This window comes from Manacus candei, unplaced genomic scaffold, assembly GCF_025592945.1.
Source record: "Manacus candei isolate 608988 ecotype Guabito, Panama unplaced genomic scaffold, ASM2559294v1 h1tg000033l, whole genome shotgun sequence".
Taxonomy (NCBI): Eukaryota; Metazoa; Chordata; class Aves; order Passeriformes; family Pipridae; genus Manacus; species Manacus candei.
In genome coordinates this window covers 6,469,776-6,496,813 of record NW_026138081.1, presented here as the reverse complement: position 1 = coordinate 6,496,813, position 27,038 = coordinate 6,469,776, and the positions used below count along the sequence as shown (strand labels likewise).

Genomic DNA, 27,038 nt, shown 5'->3' with positions numbered 1-27,038 from the left:
CATCTCTAACAGATCCTCCCCCTTATTAGAATTTAAACTGCTCACTTTGCATATAGTATTTTTCAATGTTTCTCTTTCTGAGTGGGTTTTCATGTTCGTGGGAGTTTCAATAGATATTTGGTCATGAAGTTTATCTCCATAAAATACCATAACATATTTCAATGTGTTATTCCTTTATTATTAAAAAACTCCTCTTAATGATGGCATTCTCAGGTTTTCCATATATTTTTACATTCACAGCTGCGAATATTTATTTTCTGACCATTTTCATTGATGAGTTTATTAAAGTTTGCATTTAATTAATGTTTATGAGCAAGTCTATTAAAATGTACTAATGCATATCACTGCAGTTGTGTGCATAGTTTGTCCACTCCTGCTAACTCTGTTCCCACATATGTCAATCTTATGTATATAAAAAATTTCAGGTCACTTCTGCATCAATTTATTGGTAACATACCAACAAATTATTAAGTAGATGTTGAGTATTACCTAGCTGAACAGAGCATTTAAAGGCTCTGTGATGAGTAGGAGGCAGGAATACATTCATGCTGAACCACTGAACTAGACTTGCCAGTAGATCTTGGCACTGCCAAGAGCTATGCTTTGGTTGATGGAAGTCTTTGAGCCAACAACAATTGCTATATGCTCAGCACAAGGAAATACAGAAATGAATTATTCACAAGTAGTATTATTCTGAATTGCTTTTGGATTTTCTTTACTACAGCCTTCCCCAGCTCTCTTGTGTTATTTAAAACTAATGATGTTTCACTCATTCAAAAATGCTGCATGTAACCTGGTGCATTTGTTTCATCTGAATGATGCTATTGGCATGCCCTAGTTGCTGAGCTCAAAACAAACAAGTCTTTTAGTGATGTATGCAGGAACAGGGGTTTGCTGATGTATAGGTGTATTCTAAGTGGAAATACCAAAAAGGCCTATCTTTTTAGACTGTGTCCTAGGAACTGAAAACTAAACTAGCATAAAATATCCTTCTCTCCCCTTCTTTAAGGTCCCAGTAAGACACTTGGGTAGCAGCTACAGATGTAGGCAGAGATGGGACACTGGAAGAGCCCTTGCTTCACGGAAATCTGGGCAAATATATTTTAAAGGACTTAGTCTCCTATATCCGTATTTCTAGCCTTGTTGCTGTTCTTTATCCACTGATTCTTTATCAGCATTTCCTCCTGCGGAGAAATCCCTCCCTCTCCGGCAGTTTGTTCAGCCAACCAGTTTCAGTGTCTGAGGTCAAGTGGGGATAGAGCCACAGCTCCTCTAACAGAACTCTCCCATGGCCTGCTTTGCCCTCCAAAGCAGGTCAAATGGGGCTGTGCAAGCAGCAGCTGGACTTGAGATGCTGTCTCTTAAAGTACGCTGTTGAGGGATCAATCTTATGCTCCATTTTCATGCACTGTCTCAGGTCACAATCTGGCATCTTAAACCAGTAGCAGCCCTTCTATAAGTTTTTTTTTTTTTCAATAAAGATCTCAAGTAATTGTAAAAACACGTGCCTTGGATGTTCTTCTCTTTTAAAGCACAGAAATTTAGGAAGAGTCTATGTTCTGTCTTTTCAGCTTTATCTGTCTGCACAATTTTTAAAATAACTTATGACTATGCAAGTTAGAGGATGCTGTTTCTTACAAATTTCTACTGCTTATATTACACTAAATCACATTCATGAATTGGGTCTGTTATCACTAAAGCATAAGCAAGCTATAAATACAAAACCAACTGATATTACTATTAGCTTTGGGAGTCCAAAACTTAGTCCAGGGACATTTTTAATTGTAAGTGACGTGAACCTTTGATTTTTGCCCTAATTAACTGAGTGCAAAATGAGCATAAAACTGTATTTTGGGAGAGGAGAGTTGCCTCACAAACATATTGCCAGCTAGGTAAGGAATACTCAGTGGCCTTCACAGATGGGTGAGGAGTTAGAGAAAAGCAAACCCCAAGAAGATAGAGAATCCTCCTGACTCAGGTCAGGGAATTTAATCTGGTCTTTGCTCCAAGTCACAGACAGCAATCAAAGATGAAGAGGAGCATTACTTGCTCATCCTCTCTTGGATTTTAAAGGTGCTTCCCTAACACAATTAAAATTGAACATCCAAATATCACTCAAACAACTGAAAGCTGGAGCAAGCCCTGGTCTGTCACCATCCCTGCTCTTTCCTCACCCCAGCCAGCCTTAGGGAGGCCACCACAATCCCAGAAGCTCCCTAAGACTGGTGGCTTTTTACCAGTGAGCATTTCCAGCCTCTTAACAAAAAGAAAAGCACTTGTTTCTGGATAAGGACAAGGTGGACACCAATTCCTGCCACAGGCATACTGGGTACCTGGGGACAGACTGCCTCCTCAGTGCTGTCCAAACCTGCTGCATATATTAATGTTAATGAATCGAGTTTGACTCACCCATCCATGCATGTGGGACAGCTAGTGGAAATGGAGGCAGCTTCCTGCACAGGCAGAGCAAATAAAATGACTCTTACATAGCCAAGCCAAATATCTTTAATTAGAAACACACCTTCATTAGTGTCTTTAAAAGGAAAATTCAATTTGCACCTAACTTGAAGGCTTGATACAATCTTTAATTAGTTGCAACTATCTTAGCTAATAAAACCAAATACCTTCTGCACATGCTGTTACTTAAGAGAGCATGAGGTGCAGCTGCACACACAATCAACCTTTCACAAGAGCAATCTGGAGACAGAAACAGTGAGGAAACCTGGAGCTCTCCAAAGGCCAATACTACCACTGCAGCAGCTTCTTGCAGGGGGCTTGGCCAAGCCCCCTGTGCAGCTCTGCTCTCTGGAGGACTTTGCTCTCCACAGCTACTTTGACAGGCTCTTCCAAAAAATGAAGAAATGGCATTTCTCTTGTAAGTAATGTCTCAGCTGACAGAGGCAAGTTGCCCTAAATATAACATTGTGTGTCAAAGAAAAGCTGTTGTATTGCCTTGCCCTATCTCCATCCCACCATGCTGAGCAGTTGCTCAGTATTTCCAAGCTCATGATCGTCCCTGAGCAGAGAGGAATACTCACAGATAGTGTGGGATTGCTGCAGCCATTTAAGATATTAGCACCCGCAGCTGTCTGTGTGACAGGATTTGCAAATGCCCCCCCCCCCAAAAAAAAAGTCTGCAGAAGCAAATTATACTTAGACTGCAGTTCATACTCTGATATCTTAGTGAAAACACCATTTCAGAATAGCTTTAATGTATTACACTGGGCTGTGAAGGGGAGCAGCTAAGGTTTAGACCCCACACTCTCTTCAGTCTCTTGTACAGAGGGTAATACACAGAATAATAATACCTGAAGCCACTCTATCAAGGTTCCCTTCAAGGTCACCTCTTGCACCCTCACCTTGCCATAGCCTGCAGTGGACACTTGCAGACACATTTTTTTTTGTTTATCTTCTCCTCCTCCTCTATATCCAACCTCTAGCAATGTACTGATAAGTGTTTTAGAGCAGGATAACAGTTTACCAGCTAAACCCTTAGCTCTCCTCTTTCCCAGCTGTTAACTGCTTACAATCAGCCTGTGGCAGGTATGGCTGTTAGTATGTCCCCTACTGTGCAGGTGACTTTGGAAACACCAGCCTTTAAGAAGTGAGTCACAGTAGTCAGTTAACTTTTGTTCCTAAGTGGCATAACCCCCAAATTTAGTAACCTTAAAGCCCAGAAGGCTGGCTCGATCAAAGTAATGCAAATGTGACTGCACTGTGGGACTCTTTACCTCTCTTCTCCCTCAGGAGAAAGCTCACCAGGTGAAAGCAGACTCACAAAAAACCCAAACCATGACATATGTCTAGAATCTTCTTGTCTCGCACAGGGCACATCTCTTCTGCATAGTGATTGGAAAAAACAAATGCCTCTCTGCTCTTAGTGTCTCAGTCTCCTTTAGAGCTCCAGCCACCTGAACTTCCTTTGAGCTACTCAACCTCAGCAATTTTCTTTTGAGTACAAGTCTTAAATTGAGCAGTATGTCCAGTTTATCAACAAAAGCCTGCATTAGCAAAAATCAAGTGTTTGACTTTGAGCCCCCATTTCAGAAGCTTTGCTCATTTTCTTTAGCTGTGTATTTTGTGGTGCATGTATGTTCCACCTTTGGCAAAGATTTGGCAGCGTTGCAGAGTCTATGACAGCATTCTGAGAAGACTTATTATCTGATTACAGCAAGACTACTGGTCACGTCTCTTCTCTGACAGCCCAGATGATGAAACAAGTGGTGTATTTTGTTTGTTACACTTTAGTCTCCCCTTGTATTTATTTTCCTTGTCACTACTCCATACCTGTCAGCTTCTTCCCACTCAAACCAGTTTTTTCTTTCGGTTTGCTTTTTTCACTTTAAGTGTTTGTTCTAACTGTGAGAGCAAAGGAAGTAGTTATATATGCATTACATTACCCTGAACACTCTTGTTTTATGCAACACCTCAATAACAGGCATTTCCTCATTCAAAGCGGCATCTGAAAATTGCGTACTTATTTTAAAAGAGACCTCAAACTATTGAAAAGTACATTAAAACAAAGGTTACTATCAAACTCTGCTCCATTTGACAATAGCATATATTTTAAATTTCTACTGTGCCTTTTGCAACCGGATGTGCCTGTCTCGTATTGGCCTTTTTAGCCACCAGCGCGCTTGTAACAAACGTGGGTAAAGCCCTTCCCAAATCTTCATTCGCGAAGCCCAGCCATGATGATATTTTAACTACTGAAAAACTTAGCAGAAAATTGTAGAGTTAAAGAAGTACCTTTTAAATGCAATACACATTCCCATGAAAGTACTGACAATTTAAAAAACACTCAACCTTCTGTGGCATCAGTGACCTGAGAAAGCATATTTGCTGGACCTATTACTGCTGGCAATATTCAGCACACCAGAGAAAAGCAAACCAAAATCAAGGTCTTGTTCTCTGCTGGAATTTCACTCACTATTTCTCAGTGAGACTTAGAAAGCCTAAAGCCACCCCATGCTTCTTTTTACCATGCAGGTGAAAGCAAGCTGTATCTCCAGTACTTTGATTACAGCAACTGAACAATGAGTAAATAACAGTGATTTCTCAAAGTTTCAGAGCACAAGACAGAAATCACACCAAATTTACTCTGGACTGTTTAACAGCACCTTCTCTTTCCTTGACGGTGTTTTCCCTGTAAATGATCAATATATTACCCTTCTCTACTTTCAGTGCTACAGTCACTGATCATAAATAACAGAACAAACACTTGAGTACACAGTTTAAGGAAGGCTATGTTTCTTCATTTTGTTATCAACATAAATTTCAGCATTGCATTTTTCCTGGGTACCTCTTAGCACAGATACATTCCTGATTAAAATCTGTAACAACTTTCAGAGATATGTGTACATTTAAGCTAATTTGGACTAATAAAATCAAGTTATATCCCCTTTTCCTCTCCATGTTAATCAACGTTGTGTCCTCTGCCACAGTACAGAGTGATTTATGACCAGTGATAAACTGTGCTGCAGATCAGATCCAAGTTAGGTTGAGAGATCAGTTTGGAAGCCTGGGCTGGAATAAAAATGTGTCACAAGGGAGGCACACTGTCAGAGCCATGTACACGTATGCATCTGTTTATGTGTCTGGTAATGACCATGAAGGTGAGCAGGTCCAAGGCTGAAATTGCATGAGAAATTGCTAAAAACCAGGATTAAGATGCATTACCAGGGCTGTGAAGCAAAGCTTGCATATAAGCTGCCTACACTGTGTCTGACTTGGAGTTCTCAGTCACATTTGTATGCATAACGTTCATCAAACATTCAAATGCAACTGTACGTGGAACAGTACCTGTGTGACTGGGCTTATTCAAAGAGTGTAAGCAACTCTCCCCTCTCCAAGAGACTTAGGATGAATGTAGCATTTGCAAAATCTGCAGTTTCAGATACTGCAATATTATGCATTACTATGGTCCTTTAACTGTTGCACCTAAATAAAAATAAACCATAGGGGGAAGTGCAGGGAACAGGGCACCAGAGGCCCAAGCTGTTCTTCACAGCACACTCCCCCCGATCTATATTATTCTCCAAGATCACTAACAGCACCTTTTCTACTGATCTGGAAAATTCACATTTATGAATAAGTCCCAAACACACATTAGCAGCAAACAGAAGAAAAGACCTCACTGGGAAGTAACCAAATGAAAAGGGTATGGTGAGGGTGAGGCAGGCACTGGCAATGGCAAAGAAGGAAAGGGTTGCCCTGGGAGCCCACCATCAGGGCTTCAGGCAAGGTTGCAGACAGCCAGGGAGCTGGGAGGATAGGCTCTCAATAGGATAAAGGTCAGTAGGTGCTAGAGGTATGTCGTGGGCATAGATACAGAACCATCAGTCCAGATAATCACTCAAACTGATTAACAGAGCCGCTGAGACATCCTTTGTTCCCACATGTCACTTTGGAGGCAAGCTGCCTGTAAGTGTATAGCACTTAAATTTTCTGATTGGGGATCAGACTCTTCAGGCAAACAGTACTCAGTCCCAGTGACTTATCAGGTCCAACTCTATCTGCCTTGGCTCCTCCAACCTTCTACCTCTGACAAAAATCTTATCTTCTTTCTCTGAAAGGTAGCCCCAAGGCAGGTGACTCTTACTCACCTTTAAAATAGATTACTTGTCAATTTAACTCCAATCAAAAAACTCAATCTATTTTAGTAACTCCAGTCCTGCAGTTACTGTGCTCTATGAATCTGAAATGACAGCCTTGATCTGCCCCACACATGAATGTGAATACCTGACACAGGATTTTTGTTTAATTTTTAACCACAGACCAAGATTCAGCCTGGCTCTGCAAGACCTTAGCAGGGGGTGATGGGAGGACAAGCAAGTGTCTGAAAAGCTTATACCAGCAGTCTTTTAACAATGACAACACTCATCTCAAAGCTTCTTTAAGTAAGAATAACTAAGATATTTTATAACAGCTACTATACAAGATGACTCCAGGGGATAGAGCTACTACAGAGTAATCAATCCCATAGGATTAGAAGTAGTCTGCTTAGCCTAATGCCTGCTAAGGCATCTGAGAATTATTCATCATCTCATGATAACTGTATTTTCTCTAATGTATTATTACTTACATGTTAATAGCACCCTTACAACATTTAAAAGCCTGTCACACCCAGCACCACACTGCTGTTCATTTCCTGTAAATATACTGCTTGCTGTCATCAATGTCTCTTCTCCAGCCTTTTTAGCTGTTGACCCAATTTAATGCCTTGCTGGAGATTGCCTTCCTAGCTGTAATTACAGTAAAGAAGGACTTCACAATAAATGTATTTCTCCAGCACCCACAGCATCTGTTAACTCTTCTCTCAGTGTATGTTCCTGCCTGCTAGGCACATTCCAGGAAGATACACATTTGGAAGCATGAATTCCATGTCTTCCCAGTACAATTCACGTAAGAATAAATATTTAGATACTAGTAATGAAATCTGAGCTAATGCTTTAGCTAGCATTTTGCAGTGCTATACGGGCTTAGAAAAGAACTTGGGCATTATAGCAATTTGTGGTGTGTTACTCCTGACACTGCAACCCAGCTTTACTTCAGTGGTGATTACAGCATAGCCATTAGTCAGTTTGACCTAATTTGGTTGCTCTTTCTCTGACAGCTTTACACTAAAATTGTAACAAGCCTTATCTACAACATGACAATTGTAACACACATTAGAATAAGACAGATCACACACTACACTCCCTAGGAACCTCTAAGATTAGTTTCAACCTTCAGGTATAGCCTAATTCTATAACATAATATAAGTTTGGTGTTCCCAGTATTCTTCCCTTTTTTCAACTCAGATCTGCACTGGAAGTAGTTAATACACTGACAACTTGCTGGATGATCCTGATAATTTATCATTCATAGTATCAGACCAGGAATCCCCAAATACTTCTAAAAAAAAAAAAATAAAAATAACAGGCCACTACTATTTCTTTATTGCCCACCATTCCCTACAGAAAAAACAGGTTTTGAGTGGAAAAGGAAACTGCACTAAAGTTGCACTTGGGGATCTTCTCTTCTTATCATCTGTTTACATGTAGGAAGGACATCATCCACTCTGTCTCTCTTCAAGGAAAAGTATTTCCATGCTCCATACTGGAGCTTAGAAAACAATTTGCCATCACATCCAGCAGTAGGATTTCCAAAGCTGGGGCACAGCTGAGAGGGCTGTGCTGTCCTGTGCACATAAGACACCTGCTTTAAACAGAGAGGGAGCATGTCCAGCCAGGCTGACACATCTCCTGTATGTTACAGACTCCGTTCAGCAGGCAATTGACAGAGGTGTCAATCCCAACACCAGGGGAAGGTATTCTTTGAAATCAGGACATGCAGAACAGAAGGTGGTAGAGCCTCCCAGGAATCCATATTTGTTCATCAGATCTGGACATGTAACACTTCCACAAAGTTTACTCTTCCTAACTTGAGAGAGATGGAGGAAAGGGAACAGGGCTAGACACCAGCAGGGGGTGAAAAGAACAAATCAGCAATGTCAATCCCCACAGCATGTGTGACACTAGAAAACAAAGCTGAGACTGAAGCGTTATTCTCTGCCATTTATTAACCAATGCTTTTTTTAGGATATGGATGCACAGCGATGAAGCGCTGTCAAGTAAGGAACAAATATTGCAAATGAAAACTCACCAAAAGACAGAAAGCTTGTGCCAGTCTTGCACTAACTTTTACATTCACCTCAAACTCCAATAGAAAAGTCTTCTCCATCAAGTAACTAATAAGGAGAGGAAAGTGCTAACTATACAGTCCCATTAGAATCAGTTAAAAAAACCCTAAAAGACCTACCAGTCGCAAGTAGGCAAACGCTTGATTCTGACACAACATTTTGTTAACAGCTATTAACTCTGAAGCAAGAAGCATTCACTCACTTTCTAGGCAGCAGACAGAGCCTCCAACCAAGCTTGTCATAGACATGAGGAGGTACAAATGCCACCCTAGGACAACTGAGAGTGTGTAGCTCATGGAGAGTATTTTTATCTCCCATCTAGGTACAGATTTGTGATGTACCACTAGTTATATAGTGGTACATCACAATATATAGTGTATATAGTTATATAGCATCAGAACAACAAGACAGATTATTTGACCTGAAAAGGAGTACTGTTAGGATGAACTTAATTTTTTCAAACTTGACAGAGGGTAAAAAAGACTCATCACATCCTTCTTCCTCTTCCACTTCAGAAAAAGGGACTGCTTGGGGAAATGAATGTTCAAAACTTAGAATCAAAAGATAAAGTTCTTAAAGTAAATTATCACTATGCTTCTCCACAACTTCCTTTCATCCTTCTGTCTTATTTTCCTTTTAAATACATGCACTGTTACAGCTCAATTTAAAAGAAAAAGCTTTTGGGGTCAAGTACATTTTATTTGCATATAACTTGGTCAGTGGACACCATATTCTACAAAACAGTTTCTTGAAGCTTGTGAATTCACTGTAGTAGGTTGCTACATCTGGAGATATAGTAATTCCATGTAACAGTGTTGCTTAACAACAGCCTCTTGCACTTAGTAGATGATCCTGTTTAAACTGTAGACATAATACACAAAGGATCGATTCAAAGAGCACCCCATGGTAAAACTGAAGACTATGCAGGAAACACCTTTGTAGATGAGAGCTACAAAAATGTTTCTTACTCCTCTTTTTGGAGGAAAAAAGAAATCCTACAAGAAATAAGAGGGAAGAGGGAAAGGGAAAAGACTCTTCAGTAGTCAATAATGGAAGTGCAGACACCAGATATGATCTGCACTCAGTAGCCTGTTGAAAGAGAGAGCAGTGGTTGTCATACAGCCTAAGTGTTGTAGTGTTGTCCTTTGTGATGACCCAAGAGCTGCTACACATTTTCAAAACATAATGGTTGTGTCTCTCCAGGGTCACAACACCAGGACTTAGAAGTTCTTGAAGTCAGCAGCAGGAGATATTAAGCTGCATTCAGACAATACAGAAAGCAATTACCACTACTCAATAAAATTTGCAGCTATGCAATCTTACACAATGGGACAGGATAATCAAATCTCATGCTTCAAGGCATAATATGACTGCCTAGAGGATGAGGAAAGCACGTCCTGCTCATTGTATTTTACAAATAGTTGTTCTTATATTTCTCCAAAGCAGGAAGATAAACAGATGTTACAAATATGGCTAAATCAAATTATAGCAAATTATACGTAGGGCACTAATTTGCACAAAAGAACTATCAGAACCTTTTTACCACTTCTACTTCCTTCTTTCTTAATAGAAAGCAATAGTTGGAAAAGGCTGAAGTTCTGTGAAATATTAACAGAAACTTGGTAAGAAATGTTCTAGTCTGCACCTTCTCTATTTTTAACATAAACTTAACCTGAGTTCGTTCACACTCTATTGATTAAAACTATTTACATGCAGGTTTTGTCTCACCTCCCATTAAAAGACTGTTTGTCTATGGCACAACTAAAAATATCCTCCTCTGCTAAATTTACAAGCATAAAATAAATACCATTAAAATCAAGCTATTTTAAGGAGATATTTTCTTGAACCAAGGCAGTATTGGCTAACTTTCACTCATGGTGCCCACCTGCCCTCAACACCTTCCCCTCCTCCATCCCCCACTGGCTAGGCTGGATCTTTTTCTTTTTGATTTAAATTTTTGTGTGTGTGTGTGATAGGCCTGAGTGCCTTGCTTTGTAAGCACGCCCTGTACAGGGGGTGGAAGAAAATGTTAAAGTTCCATTCAGGCTTTGAGGCTGTAAAGTCAGCCTCTCAGAAATTAAGAGATTCCGGAAAACAAGGAGAACACACTAATTACTATGTTTCAAGTAATTTGCTCACTCTCACGTGGGAACTTTGTGGCAGAAAGCAGCTCCATGGGCCACCATTGCCTTGCCTTCTCCTTCTGCCTGCTAACTTCATCCTTTACACCTGTGCTGCCTTCTCCAATGGATCAGGCAAGGTCTTATGGTGAACTTTCAGGTTGTGAGAGAAACTCTACGGGACAGGAACATATGCAGTAAAAATGGTGCAACTGCAGACAGAGGCAATGTCGTGGAGATGGAGACATGCAACATCCAAGTGCTGAGGAGTAAAAACATCAAGATGAAAAGACATTAGGCTTGTCAGGAAAACCGTGAAGCTAAAAGACCAGAACTGAGAAACACAGAGGACAAGCCCTTCCCAGGGGCTACAAAGCCCATCCTGTCCTCACCTGCTGATGACTGCCCAGCTCACTGTGTGCCTTACTAGGATTGCTTCGCTCAATAGCTGCCAAGTTCTACCCATCTACCTTTTGTATTGCCCAATACATAACAGCTTCATGCTTTAACATTGTGAATATCCTCTTGCAGTCTTTGTGCATGGCAAAACATAAATCAACAAGATGACCCAGCTGAATGATTTCAGGGTTGCTGTAGAAAATTTAAGATTGAAAAGCATGGAGACTGCTCCCACAATAATATCCCCGGGTACCAATTCTAAATATCTATTTTCTATAAATCTTTCTGCAGAAGAAAGAGTGGAAGAATCTAAGTTTGCAAGAACCCTAAAGATTTAACAGATTTCCACAACTGTTAACAGATAAATTCCATATGGGAAACATCCCCTGAAGAATGAGTTTTACTTTTCAAACATAATATGAATAATATATAACATGGAAGTGGGGCAGAAAAATATGTTTTTTCTTTATGGCAATATTGCTACAAAGACGACAAGGAGCTCTTATTAACCACTGTAACAATATTCCATCATTTGCACAGTAATCTAAAGCTTTAAGAGAAAGACTTTAATGCTAATATTGTTTAACTATTCAGTTATTGTCTAATTTTTCAGACAATCTGTAACGCGATAATTTTAGTTTTGCAGAAAAAAAACCCACCAAAAACACACAGTGGAAAATACACACTGGATAAACTTGTTCCAGACTTTTTATTAGCATCATATCATACAAACTGTCATAAGGTTTGCACGGATAAATCAAAGTTATGACCAGTGACAAAATTCCTAGAAGAAACAGAATTAACTTGTCAAATTAGCTTAGAGGATTGTCATGGTGAATGGTAAGGTTATGCTGTTCTCCAATCCTTTTCCACTCACTAATCTGAGTGAGTGAAATTAGAGGGTATGGGAAAAATAGTTCTTATGAACACCTGAGTTTTGCTTGTATCCTGACTAAAACTGAAAAAAAATTCCTGTGCTGAGTAGAAAGGGCTAATACAATAACATTAGCATAAGATTTTTTTTTCCTGTCTAATGTGGGACCAAATTGTGCAAGGTTCTTATGTAGTGAATGATAATTTGCAGAGTAACATCGCAATTACAAAGAGGATGGGAGAACACGTAAAAAAGCAATTCACAGCCACTTCAAAGCCTCACCCTGGGACAAAAGGTATATGGGACCTTTGTAGATAATGGAACCCTGTCCAATGGCTGCAGAAGAAAGTACACAGTTACAGTTGGTACATGCTCGGGAATCATGATTAAACTCCAAAGGCTCAATTCTGGGAACTACCATGGCTTGCTTGGAAAAAAATCAAAGAAAAAACTCAAAGAAAAAACAAAATCAAACAAACCCAAACAGAACTTCAAGAATTATCATAAACTGAGCTGATCCCAAGCTTACATCTTGTTTCAAACACTCATTTGACCATTTTAGCTTCTACATATTTTTGGCAGAACAGCTAAAAATGGGAATTTTTAACTGTTTAGATGAATCAGAAGACAATAATTAAGTTGCTTTATGGTTCCTTCCATAAACAGAACAAAATCTTGGAAAAATTTTTGTTCTTAACATATTATTTCTTGCTTAGAAGGAAGAGAATATGCCTTTTCCAATACATTGATTTTTTCCTATCCCCTTAGAAATGCATTTAAAGTAGATTTTAATTTGAAACTCTGAGGTAAAATCCCTGATGGCCTATCAAATTCAGGAAAAGTCAAGTGAAATGATCAAGGCAAGTCACTTCCATCATCCTCCTCATTTTTCTAAACATAGCATAAAACACCATTGAATTTTTTTCAATTGCAACTCTAGTACATATTTCTGGAAAGCTATAGTTCAGAGTTCCTTCCTCTGCAGTTATGTAGGAAACTTTTCCATTTAAAGCCAGGCACTTGTTCTGAAAACAAAAGTGCAGAACTGTCAGCTAAGCAGAGTCCAAGACAGCAGAGAACATTTTTTGAAGTCTGTCAACACTAAAACCTGTAAGAGAGATGTTCAGGTTTTTTACTTTCTGGAGAGTGCACTTCTAAGAATTCCTTCGTTACCTGTCAGAGCTCCCAGATCACATCTCTTGGGGACAGCTGACATTAAGGCTCTTTCTTCTGAGTTTCTGAAATTAGGTCATTCTTTTTACTGTTGTCACCCCTTAACAGAAGGAAGTTTCTTTTATCAAAGCATTATCCTCTCACAAATGCAATTCAGAGGAAACTTTCCATCAATGTTTTGCCAGTTTGGATTTTGAAGGGAAACTTGCACAACTACTGAAAACTTTTCCAAACATAACTTCTATATTAAAAAAAATAATAATCCACAACAATTTTTATCTCAGTTACTGTGCTTTGAATCAATGTGTTTTCCCCCTGGAGCTCAACAAGTAACTGGCAGAATAGGCTCCTCACACAATCTGCACCATTTTCATTAGATGTAGCTAGTACCACATTTTAGAAAGGTGCTGAAACAGTAGGAATTATTCTGACCATATTCATGTCACATCATTAGTATTTTACCAACTTCACCAAAGTCCTTCAAACTTGCACCAGCACAGGTTAGCTAAAACTCAGGGAACATGCACCAAGTGGATACAGGGACACCTGGGCTTATCATGCACTGAGATTTCTAGGATTTTTATCTGAAGTCAGCTGTGCATGAACCTGTGTCACTGTGTCCTGCTGAACAGGTACTGGGGTCGTGCAGCACCGCACCATTTCCTGCTGCCTCAGCTTCCTGCTTGAGGGTGGACACCTGACTCTTGCTCCATTACGTACTGTAGACATTCCCCCATGTCCACTGTCCCTGTGCTGATTAAATATCATGGGATCTGATTCAGCAGCATATGATTCTTATTTCTTGTTGATCAAATCCTGTTGGTTTTACTAGAATTAGTGTAGATTTGGACAAGCCTGAAGCAGCAATGAATCAAAGCACTTCCAAACTCTAGTTCTGCAAAAAGCCAAGCTCTAGCATCCCCTGTTTTCCAAAGACAGAAGAGGGGCAGGGTTTAGAAGATTTTAAATTCTTTACAGCTAGAAGACTTAATTATTTTGCTGGGTAGATTAGGAACACATACTGGTTTGTCTCCTGCATAATTCCCTCAAAGGATTCTAAAACATTTTCTAGCCCTTCAAAACAAGTGAGCAATTTCAAAATGTCAAGTAGAGTTTGGCATAAGAATAGAGTTCAGAAATTGCTTTTTATTCTCATCACATCAGTGTATTGAGGAAGCACACTACAAATATGTTTCTCACATCAAGAAACAGGCAATCTAAAAGTAATTGGCCATTTCTTCCTTCTGTGAAACCGCAGCATCACAGCAAGTAATTTTCCATCTGGCACCTGGTCGACTTGCACCATTTTCTTCCCATTAGGTCCTGCTTAAGGTTTAGGGGTATCAGGACCAAGTGGAATGTGGCTGTTACACGAGTATGATCTTCCAGTTCCCAGCTGATGGATAACCCCCTCAGGGCACAGTGCCAGCCCACACACACTGCTCCACTACCACCAAGGTGAGGCCCAGGCATCACCACAGCAGAGCCTGAGGGAGAAACACTCAACTGCACTGTGCAGTTCTCCAGGGAGAACGGACTCTGGTCTACGTAAGAAGCAACAGAAAGAGAAGTTTCTCCATCTCCAAACTGCATGCTGTTCACATTTCACAGTTCTTGGCAGTCTTCACAAAATCCTGCTCTGACTCTGTGGGGATGTGAACAGGAGTTAGACTGTGAGGAGTTAAGACCGTCTGGTAAGAGTCTATGTGTGGACTATAGGATTTCAGAGACTTTCCAGTGGAATTAGGCACTGTATCTTGTAGGTTGAACTTTGGAAAAATGTTTACAGCTATACCAGGACCCATGAGAAATTGCAGTTATTTTTGAGTTGCCAACACCTGCCAAAATTTAACTGCAGAGCAGGAACCTTTTGACAGAAATGGTGCCTGTTTCAGGTGAGCACAGCAAAGTATGGCTTAGGAGCAATGTCACTCTGCTCCAGATCAGCTTTAAAAAGGAGTTGGGAGCTTTCAAAACTGGAGAACAGGCCATAAATATGCCCATATGTTATTCAATCTAATTTTTCTAGAATAAGAGTAACCATATAAGCAATGTAGGGACCAGATTACCTTTTCCACCTAACCATTTCCTGCAGAGGAGAGAAAGAGACAAGTAGAGACCAGATTAAATGCTGCTGTGCTCCTGTACCCAAGGGTTACAGGAGACTGCCACACTGCCATAGCCCACATGGTCTTCTCCACTTCCAACCTAGATGAAGAAGGGAAACTCATGGATGACTTCTCCTCCCTTTTTGGCAGTACAACACAAAATGCAAGAACTCAAAAGCAGTGGTGCAGAGTCAGACCAGATATCTACCAACTCCTGCACCCTAAAACACTGATCGATACAGGTCTAGACAAAAGTGCAAGGACTAGGTGGTTGCGAAGATACTAATTCTAAATCTATTCCTGTGCACTAATTGTGGCTGCTGGATGTTTTATTTGGTACTCAGACTTGAGGGATTTTAATTAGTGTATTTTAAAGGACCCCTTTCACTGACTGCAGAACATGTTTACAGGTATGGACATGACAGAGCAAGTATTATCCTTGCTCCAACTGCCACTTGTAACACAATAATGTTACAGCTGATAATTTCATGCCACTTCATATTTAAACTATGCCTTACAGCATTCAAATCAGTTCATAAAGCTCAAGGGAGAGAGAATCACCTGCCCACAGCTATGAGAAAACCTAGCAAGAAAGTTAAAAACAAGTCCATAGCTTCAAAGTTTTGATTCTTGCTTTTAAAATCAGTGTCTTTCCTTACTTTTAAAGTTCACTCATGAAGCCTTCAAAAAAAGCTAAAGTAACTAAAGATGTTATTGTCTTCACATTATGTCGGACTATGCCACTTTCATGACTATATAGACAATGACATTACAGATGGTGACAAAAATCAAGGTAATGGTTTGGGATGTGTTGAGTACTGCCTGTTTAACTCTGCCCAGTGACAGAGTCATCATTAAGATCTTCATTCAGAAAAGCATGGAAGCACCATTCATATTAGGCAGAGCATTTAAGTACACATTAAACTTCAACCACCTGCTTGACTTCTGAATCACTTACTTGGGGAGTTAGGCGTACCCTTTCAAAGCAGAGTGGTTTGCAAATGTGATAACTACATACGATCATAAAATGTAACCACAGAGAAAATTAATTAAGAGTCTTTCATGAACACTATCTCACCATACAAACTAATGGACAGGGCCTTAAGTTGAACCAGTAGAGGGAACCCAAATGCAGCACACTCTGGCTGCCACCCAGCAGAAGCAACATTACTCATAGGAACACACAGGGTCGAGAGCTCCCAGCTTTTAAGCTGCAGCATCGTCAGTGAGGCTGCAGCCCGCCTCCTGCTAGAACAAACTAGACAGACACACTGCTCTTCACTGCCTTGTGGTCTGTCGTGGATATATGGACATTTCAGACTACATACATTGAGTTTCTTAAAATAATTTTTAAAGGACAAATATATTAAATGTATTGTGTTTGTACAGCCTATGCTGGCCAATTTCTATTTTTCAACTTTACTACTTCATTAACATTATGCCTGTCTTCTATTATACCACATAATTTATGCTCACAGTATGCACAATAATGAAGAACACCTGAAAGGAACAAAGACATGTAAGGACTCAATCCACAACTTTGCCATCTTAGATATATATATTTATATGTATATATCTGTTTGGTAGCACATTTGTACCATTTTCTCACTGTATATGTTGCTTTGGGGTTGGGGGTTCTTGCCCTTGGACTGTCCAGAGCAAAGTTTCCAACACTCCTTAAAAACAAGTGCATCTGTATCCGTTCCTCCGGAGGATGCAAGCACTCAATAGATAATCCACAGAGTGATAAAGGCAGCAGAGACACATGAAAACACCACAGAGAGTCAGATGAATGCAGATCATAATAGTAACTCTGCACTGATTTTATCCACTGCCTTCATGACTTCATCAAACATGATCAACCCTTTTTCAACCTCCTCTCCAAACTGAGGACTCTGGGCCAATTCAGCATCAACTTGTAAGATGGCTGGTGTTATATTCTTGATTATTTGAGTTGCTCTTCTCTGTATGTTCTTGAACTCCACTATCCTTGAGATGTGGATGCCAGAAACGTTAGCTTGTATAGACTTTTATGAGGAGCAAAAGTATTTGCGGGCTTTCCTTTTGTCACCTCTGTCAAAAATCTGTAATTCCCTCCAGGTATGTTTCCTCTACAAAGATAATCCGCCGCAGTTGTCAGCAGTGAGGGTAGTTTAACAGGGAATAAACATGATCTAGTGAAAATACTCACAAGACCATGCAGCTGGATTTCAGAAACTGCACATGGGTTATACCCTTCCCCACCCCAAGAAAAATAAAGGGAACAGTGGGGGAAAATGAGGCTTTTTGCATAGATGCAAAACCAGCAAATTTGTCACATTTGCTACTTGCACAACTCCCAGATTTGCCTGGAGACAAAGGATGAACTCAAAGGGCTGGGAACCATGAAGTGGGAAGTTCATTCTCCTAATGTTTACATGAAGAAAGAAAAGTACAACCCTCTTTTATTTTTAGACCAGAAACTTGAGACCGTACTTCATTATGTCAAGCACAGATGTAGGTTCAGGGAGGAGAAAAAAAGCAGGTTCTGGCTTAATTTCTAAGCACACTGGATGAATCCAAAAGCAGGTCTGTGCTTATGTGATTTATAACAGGATATTGTAATAGCTGGACAGAAGTAGACTTATATGGCCTGTGTGTAATTTAGATCCAAAAAGAGAAGCAGTGTTGCTTATAAGCAGACGTAGCTGCCAAGGTATGCCCTCCATTCTCTTGCTCATCAGGCATTTCAATCATCTCTCTTGTACTTTGTTTTAAATAAAAGTCCAAGTAGATATTCTAATTCAGGCTGTCTAGAAAAAAACAAAGGCTCAAAGGAGCTAAGATTCACTCATAAAATAACCGGGGTTTAACTCAGAATTACCCAAATCTGTGACTGAATTAGTACACAGAAAAAACCCAAAGTGTTGTACTGCCATAAAAGTACAGTTGTATTTATCCAACCACTGATACTCAACACCCACCACCATATCTCCATTTGAAAGGTAAGAAACTCTAAGACATGCGCAGTGTGCACTTCTGAAGTCCCCCATTTCCAACAGTGGCTTTCTGGCCTTTCTCTCAAAAGCACATAATTCCAGACACTGACAACTGTGCTACTGTCTAAATTGCAAGACAGTTGTGTTAACGCTGTCTACCTTAGTTCTACAATCTTTTTCCTTTTCCTTTCATCTCCTCTCCATAGTTTGTTCTGCACTTTGTCACATGCAATACCTCTCTTATTTCAAAAGAATAAAAAAAATTATAGCACTCATAACATAGAATATATCCCTTTTATGCCCCATATAATACTGTACATAGATCAGATAGCACCACATATATTACTGAGGTAAAGGGATTCTATTTTGCTGTTTTACAAATAAATTTCCTGGAAAGTCAAGGGTTTTTTATGGAGAAGATAACTTTCCTGAATATTAAATTCAACCTACGTTATCAAGAACATTCTCCAGTCCTTTCTCACATACTTACTTGCAGGCAGCCTTTGCTAATATTTATCTTCTGTTTATTAAAACTCTTTTTAGCTTTAATAAGCTACACCTTCAAATTATTAACTACAACAATCAGATTCTGAAAATCAATTCTTGAACTAACAAGACTACCACCTTCTCACCTGCACATCCACCCAGATCACTCAGATCCCAGGAAACACATCTCATATCAACAGCTCATACCCAGAGTATGCCTAATTAAGGGGAACGAGCAGAGAAGAGTAACTACCCAGTCTTAACCATACCCAGAAACAGGGTAAGGGCAGCAGCCCTTACCTGCATTGACTTCAACTGAGCAGTGAACTTTCTAGGAACTTTCCTAGAGATTTTGGTTTTAAGTAGGAGACCAGGAAGTATGAAGTACAGATAATTTTAAACTGTGCAGACAGCCACATCTACCTCTAAAATGTCTAAAGTGCAATCCTGAAAGGTACAATACAATTTTACATTACCAGAGGACACCTTCTGTTATCACCTCTTGAAATACAAAGCACTACTTAACAACATTTTGGTTTTCTGTGACTGGAGGGCAGGTTAAATTTAACCTAATTCCTCTGCCACAGAAGGTGACAGCATTTACAGGCACCAACACTAGCACTTTCCTGCTCTCAATTACTTATGCTTCCAGACTTACTGGTAGTATAAGGAAGCACATACTGCTCACTACTAATTTGTTCCAAATTTAAACTCAGTTAAATCCCCCATGGTAGCCTCAAACATCATGCAGCACTTGGGAACTTGTGTATCTTTCCGACCAGGAGACAGTACTTGATCCATTATTCACTTTTCAAGTGACATTGTTGTGGTTACAAATTTAATTACCCTTCCAGGACAAGATGGGAACTGCTAAGTTAATAACCTGTAACTGCTCTTGGTATAGTGTCTTCACGACCACAGTAAAGGTCTAATCAGTTACTGTATTTTTCCACCCTGGGGTGGTTGAGCATTGGAGGAAGACATTCCCACAAAGATGAGAATTACTGAACCAAAGAGTGTCTTGAAGTGGTGAGTTCCCAGGCTAAGGCCAGGTCAGGCCCCAAATAAAGAGGCTTTTTGGACAATAACCGTATTAGAATCCTGTGCAGATGCTGGCAGATACCCTCCCAAAAAAGGTGCAACCCGTTTCGTAGTTGTAAAAATATTTTTCAAGAGTGCTACTGTTCACAGAAATTACACTTCACTTTAACAAGGCTGCTGAACCACTGCTTATTATTTTCACTCAACAAATAACATAAATGATATCTACCATGGATGTGACCTGGATTTACTGGCTCATCAGCTATGCCGGTAATCTGTCTCCTCAAGTAGCTGTGAAGTGAAAAAAGGTAACTTCAGTCCAGTACAACATTTCTGCATAATACTGCTAATTTTGTGATTGCCATGCTAGAAGAGAGAGGAAAATGGAGTTCTCCCATACTTTTTTAAGTTTGAAACACACTTTGGAGTTGTGCTAAGCCATGAAAAAATAGGGACTTAAAGGACCTGAAGGAATTGGTTCTACTTGCAGGGGATCCCCTGAAACTTCCTAGCTGAGCACAGGTGACGAGCGAGCATACAGACAGACATGTAAACATCTACACACATGCAACCCTCCCATGAAGGGATATTTTCATTCATTCATGGCTAGGCTTCGCGAACGAAGATTTGGGAAAGGCTCTATCCACATTTGTTACAAGCACGCTGGTGGCTAATAAGGCCAATATGAGATAGACATGTCCAATTGCAAAAGGCACAGCAGAGACTCCTTAGGTGGTATATTCTGCAAGGCACGATTCTTTCTGCATTGTCTTTTCTCCTCGAGAGCGATCCTGCGTGCGTTCTCAAAGGCATCAGCAGCATTATAGATGGTGTGTCTCCAGACCTCCCGATTGGAGGCCAGAGTAGACCAGTTATGTTGATCAATATGGCCAAGGCTGAGATGTTGTTTCAGGGAGTCCTTGTATCTTTTCTTTGGGGCTCCTCTCACGCGGCAACCAGTGGCAAGTTCACCATAAAGCAAGATCTACACACATGCAACCCTCCCATGAAGGGATATATATATGCCTCTTATAAGGATGAAAGCATGCCCCTTAAAGATGGCTTTGCAAGGAGAGTGGGAAGCAGAGGATTTGCCATTCTATCTTAAAGCATCTGCCTAAAAACATTTTAATTGCTTACCAGCTACAAATAGATGTATTGCAAATGGACATAAATATAAATTCATTTTGAGGCATTTGGCATGATTACTTTCCTTAAGTGATGAAAATTACTGTGTAAACCAAACTCATAAACTGAGTGAAATGACTGACTCCCAAACCCCCACCCAAGCATTAAAATCTGCAAATCAGTAGTAAAACACTTTTATGTTCAAGTATTTCTTCCCTCTACTGAGGCTTAAACCTAGTAATTCTTGGTGGAAATTGTTACCACTGAAACTTTTTATCAACAGAATTAATAATGAAAAAACCAGCAGAAACAACTGCTAATGATTATGCTATAAATTTAATTACCAGCAATAAAAATGTGTCATTTTAATTGACTCAAGTGTCATAAACAAGTGGAATACAAGACAGTCAGGCAACCACAGGACTACAAAAATAAAATATCCCTGTAATAATCGCTATGATAATGCTAAGTGACAGGGTAATGGACCACATTGGGGGTTTTTTTGCAAATCATATAAATACCAAGAATGTAATCTATATTATTACTAATTTTTATGTGGTCACTATAAAAAAGCTGAAGTCAAGCTGAAGTTTGATTAGGTGCTGGGAATACATACATAAAACACTTCATAAAAGTGTAGAAAGCATAGCAGTAAACTGAAAGATGCTTTAACCCCCCCAAACAAACTGATCCTAAAAGAGAAGCAATGGGAACTGTAAGAGCAAAGGTACCACACATGGTAGAAATTGTTAAGGCTACTAAAACTGCCTTTATGTCATTTAAAATACCCAGAAAATTAGTGCAGAAGAAGTACAAGTGAGAGTGACGAAAGGATTTCTCTCTTTAATAAATGTAGTGAGGATGCATTTTCCCAGAGGGAGGTCAGGAGTACAAAGGATCCCTTAAGTAGAGAATGGGAGCTTCCAAATCCAGAACCAGTATAGCTACTGGAGCAGTTAGGGGGGGCCATCTTTCAGCACTAGCTAGAACTTCCACTTAAGGTTTTAGATTTCCCTTTTTGAATACTGTCTGAAGCTTTGCATGCAATAGTAGCAACGACTTGTCTGGATTATATCTCTTTTTTTAAAATCTTTTTTGATGATATTATTGCTCCCAGGCAACTTGCAGTACTCTGGGAGTAATGTATCGCTGCAGCCAAGAACTAAGAATTCAGCAGCATGTTTTCTGCTCAGTCTGATTTTACATAGTGCTTGTCATGGCACAGAATTGCTAATATCATTATTTTTTAAATGTAGGGGTTCTGGATAAATTAGACTTAAAACGGTGTAGTTAATTGCCATGCTCCATGGATGGCATGGTTTGGCTTCGACACCACAAATTGGAATGGGAAGCTCAGCTCTAACTGCAGAGAACCTCCCCAAAGGCAGTGCAGAGTGGCAGGAACCCCAGGTTCCTTGGGGTCCCTGTGATGCCTGCAGCACACGAGCCACCACGCTCCCTTGTCTGGGCAGTGGCTCTGCAGATGTGGAAATGCACATGTCCTTCTCTGCTTTCTCCTGCCCCCACCGGCCCCTCCAGGACCCAATGGGCTTCACAGCAGAAAACTGAAGAGACTAATTCAGGTTGGATTTCTAGGTGTGAGTCTGGAAAGACAAGACTGAGGGAAATGAATGCAAAACACAACCCAAGCATCCACTGAGGAAGAAGCCACGCCCTAGCTGGATCCACAACCCATCACCAGGAGCTCCTCCACAACCTCAGTCTCACTTCCCCACATCATGGAGAGCGGCTGCACCTTTCCTGGGCTCTGCCTGTGCCTCTCTCTCCTAACAGACCTCCAGAAGTAAAACTTGGATATACAAGTGCAAATTTCCATGGCTGCACTGCCTGGGGCTTGGCAGCTGGGGTTTGAGCTGTGATGTCCCCTGCCCAGCACTCCACTGGCCAGGGACATGTGCTGCACAAATGCCAGGGACAGCCTTCATCCCAGGTCCCTGCTCAGGCTGCTGCTCCTGCCCATCACCAGTGTTCCTTCTGTTAAGGACTATCAATAAATTTATAGTATTTGGGTTTTATACCATATTCATGGTGTGATCCTGCAGACCAAGGACTGGGTACCAGGTTACTCCCAATGTCTCCTCTGGAGACCTCTCTTGCGGAAACAAAAGCCGTGTTGCTTTCTGTCTTGTGAGGCAGGAAATTTTTGCTCAGGTTCCTCTGTCATACTTATCATCTGGATTTCTAATTTGTGAATCCTCAACTGTTTAATTAAAAGGAAGCTGGTAATTATAAAATTAAAGTTTAAACCTTGGAATTATTTCTTTGCAGTGGTTTATTTATTTGCTTATTTAAATCAGGTGCCTGGTATGTGCCTTCCAGCTACTTAGCAATCCAGAGGTTTGTAGTAACAATGTTGTCTTGCCACGCTGAAGAAAGCAATCCATTTTGAGGGGTTTGTTTCCCTGTGATATTTCAAATTGTCATGTCACCAATTCCTGACAAAAAGATAGCTGTTTACCTCCTTCACACAGAGGTGGTTACTCTGTGTCTGTAAGAAACAGGCTCAGATAGGAGGGTTTTTTTCCAGATTCCCTTTCTGAGGACTGGGTATGTTGCTAATCCTTATAAAACTCTCAGTTACTCCAGTGACCGACATGTTACAAAACCCACCATAATACAAAAACCCCTAATCACCTGTGAGACAGAGCTAAGTGAGACGCCATCAATACTGAGCAAGGATTTGTCAATTTTACTTGCAGAATTAGAAAAATTCTGATGTTTTGATACCAAGAAGGGATGTCTGCCTGAAGAATAACTGTTCTCACAACAGTTTAATTTCTTACACTGCACACCTGCGAAAATATTATTATACTTTCTGACACAATAATATTTTTCAGTGCATTTGGTTCACCAAACACAAGCACTTCATCGAAGGGAAATGTAAGTTATTAGACTTATGTTTATATCTCTTTTTAACTATGTGCGCTGAGGCACTTCAGGCAAAAATCCTACAAGGGCAAAGAAACCTCAAAACCAAAAATGACTAAAGCAAAACTAATACATACATATATAGTAGTATAGGTATATAGAACAGAGAGAAAATACTGCCTCTTTTAAGGATGCAATAGTGAAGAAGAGTAAAATTATCTGATACAGTTTCTGTGATATAATGTTTTAGAAAGAATAATATTCTAAATTTATATAATTCAAAATAATCTTCTGAAGCAGACAAAGAAGAAAGCTACATAATAAATAGTTTATTAAAGCAACATTTTAAACTTTTTCTCATTTCTAGCATAGAATTTCTACAGAGTTAGAATGAAAGAAAAAAAAAATCACAGTTAAATTCAAAAACCAGAAAATGTTAGACTGTTAAATAATTCTTTCTTTTGACACCAAACATAAGTAAAAACCATACTTTGAACCTAGCAAGTTAATGTTCAGATCAAAATTGCAAAAAATTGTTCTAGTGTGAAGCCATAAAAATTTAAAAAAAAAAAAAAAAGAAGAATTCTTGTTCCTAGCCATTTGTTAAGGTAGTGTTTCCCAAACAGAAGATAAAGTTAGTTGGAGAACAACTTAGTTGCCTCCATACTCAGTGAGTTTGCCTTGACAGAATCCATGGAAACATCTCCTAACACTCTCCTCAGCTTTGCTTTGTGATTCCCTGTCTCGTTTTATCTACATTTTCTTTGAATTCTGGGATTAAAGAAATTCAAAATCAGATGTAACAGCATGACAGACTTAGTCATGTCAGCTTTTTCAGGGTGCCATCATCTGTTAGGACTGATGCTCTGAGTTTGATGGAAAACACAAGCCTTGATACTTTTAAAGATGCTCCCTCTACAAATGACCACTTTGGGTAGAGAAGGTGTGAGTTAAGAAGACCATGACATCCACAGCTTGATAACTTGTTAATGAGTGGTCACGAAGACAGTTTTCCAATTATCAACTCCCTGTATAATATTCAGTTGCTTTCAGGTTTCAGTTCAAATGCCTAACTCTATACACCCCACTCAACTGTTTCTCAGCTTCCTTCCATATATACAAACCAGGATTCAATACATCAAAATTCAGACCTTAGCACGTGGAAGTTTGAGAGGAGCAATATGAATGAATTTACCTTCCTTCAGCAAGCAGAAAATCTGTTTCATGCTGAATAAGCTTGCCTTTCAAACCACCTGATTTAGCTGAGCCCCCTTCCTGACCCACTCTGCATAAAATAAGTGGCATTTAGATCAGAGACAGCTCTGCACCTGCGCAATAGCAGCCCACATTATGCTTGCAGGTGGTCAGTAAACGGCCCACCAGGCACAGCAGCTATTTGCATCTAGCCAGCGTTTGTATATAATTTATCCACATGTATATGTAAGTAGATAAAAATCTGACTGTGTACAGGCAGAAATACTGGGAATAGTTCAAATGTCTTGTGGGAGCACTGATGCTAACACTGTCAACTGCCCGTGACAGGGTCCTGACAGAAGTCAGCACCTCTTCTCTCACTCCCCCAGCCATGGGGACATGAATCACAGTTGTGCTCAGCACTCATCACAAGAGCAGATTGTATGCAGGTGGCACAGCCTGCTACGAGAGCTGTATTTTTTGTCAGCCTACCCCTGCAATTCTTAGACTCTATATTTCATAGGATTCTTCTGAGCAAGAAGAAACAGCATAAAGGACAGTGTTTGGGATCTGAAATGTTTAGTCACTACTGTCCTCAGAAAATTATTGTGAACGTGACAAGCTACTGAACACAAGCTGGCCACTGCAGGCTTCAGGCTTGTTATTTTTGTTATGGCAACCTCTCAAGAGAAGGCAAGGAGAAATACTCTCAAATAAAGTGCTTCCTCCCATGACACCGGTTGCTTAGACGGTAAGAAATGGGGAAGGAGTTGTGAGTCAGGCACTAGCCAGCTACAACTGAAAACCTAAGCAGTGTGCATCTGGCACAGCCACCTTTGACTTTCTGTAGTACCAGTGCTACCAGGTACTGCTGGTGATCAGCTGCAGTTCAAAGACTAGAAGAGTCCTGGAGACAGCAGCCTACAGTGCCTGAGGCACTTGCAAGCAGCTGGGAAGAGCCATGAGGCTGCAGTACCCTCCAGCAGCCCCCGAGCCTGAGCTGCTCTGGCATTAGCCAGACTCCAGTGGGGCAGAGACTGATAAACAGAATTCAGGTTAAAGAGCCCTGCCCCAGCTTACAAAGTCAGCAATGTCTCCAGAGGAACAAAAGGTGACTTGCAGTAACTTGGATTATCTTCTTTCCCAAACTGAGGTCTGACATCACCAAGAGTCAGTCAGATCCCAGTTCCAAAGTGCACACACTGGGTGAGTATTCTCAAGTGATTTAACCCAGGCAAATTTACTCTACAAATTTGTTATAAAACAGCAGGAATGCCACCACTCTGGTGGCAGCTGGCAAAATTATGCAGCTGGCATAATTTGATTTCAGGAAACTAATCTTACTTTTAAATTAAACCAAGTTTTGCAAATATTTCTTGTTTTAAGTATTTGCTGCCCTCACTGTACTTCCCCTTCATTTCTCTCAGCAAGCTGGGTATCCTGTTCAAGTAGGAGTCTCTTCAAGTAAGTAAGAGCATTATGGGTTGCTGCACAATGTGAGGACATCTAAATAGAATTTCTCAAAAATCTTCAGTGTCCAAGCCTCTTGCTGTCACAGGTCTGTACCCCAACTGTACCCATCCCCCATTTCCAGTCTATCCACCACAGACAATAGAAAAAGCAATGAACATTCCTGTGCCATCCTGAAAAAATTAAACTCTATCTACACTGATTGCACAGGCCCAACACAGTTATTAACAGAACATTTTCTAGAAAAAAGCAAATCTTCTGAGTCATACCTCAATAACTTCTGGGGCTGGCACCTCACAAAAAACATACCTTACTATACCCGTTTTCCCTTCAAAGCTGGGGAAAAATACACATTAATTAAAAAATGTACAAGGAAGCGTTCAGAAAATAACTTACTAAACTGCTGTCATCCTCTTGTGTTACACCTGTTTAGTGGTCAGGTGTGGCTTCTGGGTTTGGAAGACTCAAGGAGAAAGGAAAATTTATGTTACACAA

The 27,038-nt window shown here is 40.2% G+C and overlaps 1 protein-coding gene across 6 annotated transcripts in view; it reads right to left on the bottom strand.

Moving 5' to 3' along the window:
- RGS6 (regulator of G protein signaling 6) overlaps nt 1-27,038 on the bottom strand; it is a 266,662-nt gene that overhangs the window by 120,078 nt on the left and 119,546 nt on the right. The gene's annotated exons all lie outside the window — the stretch shown is intronic.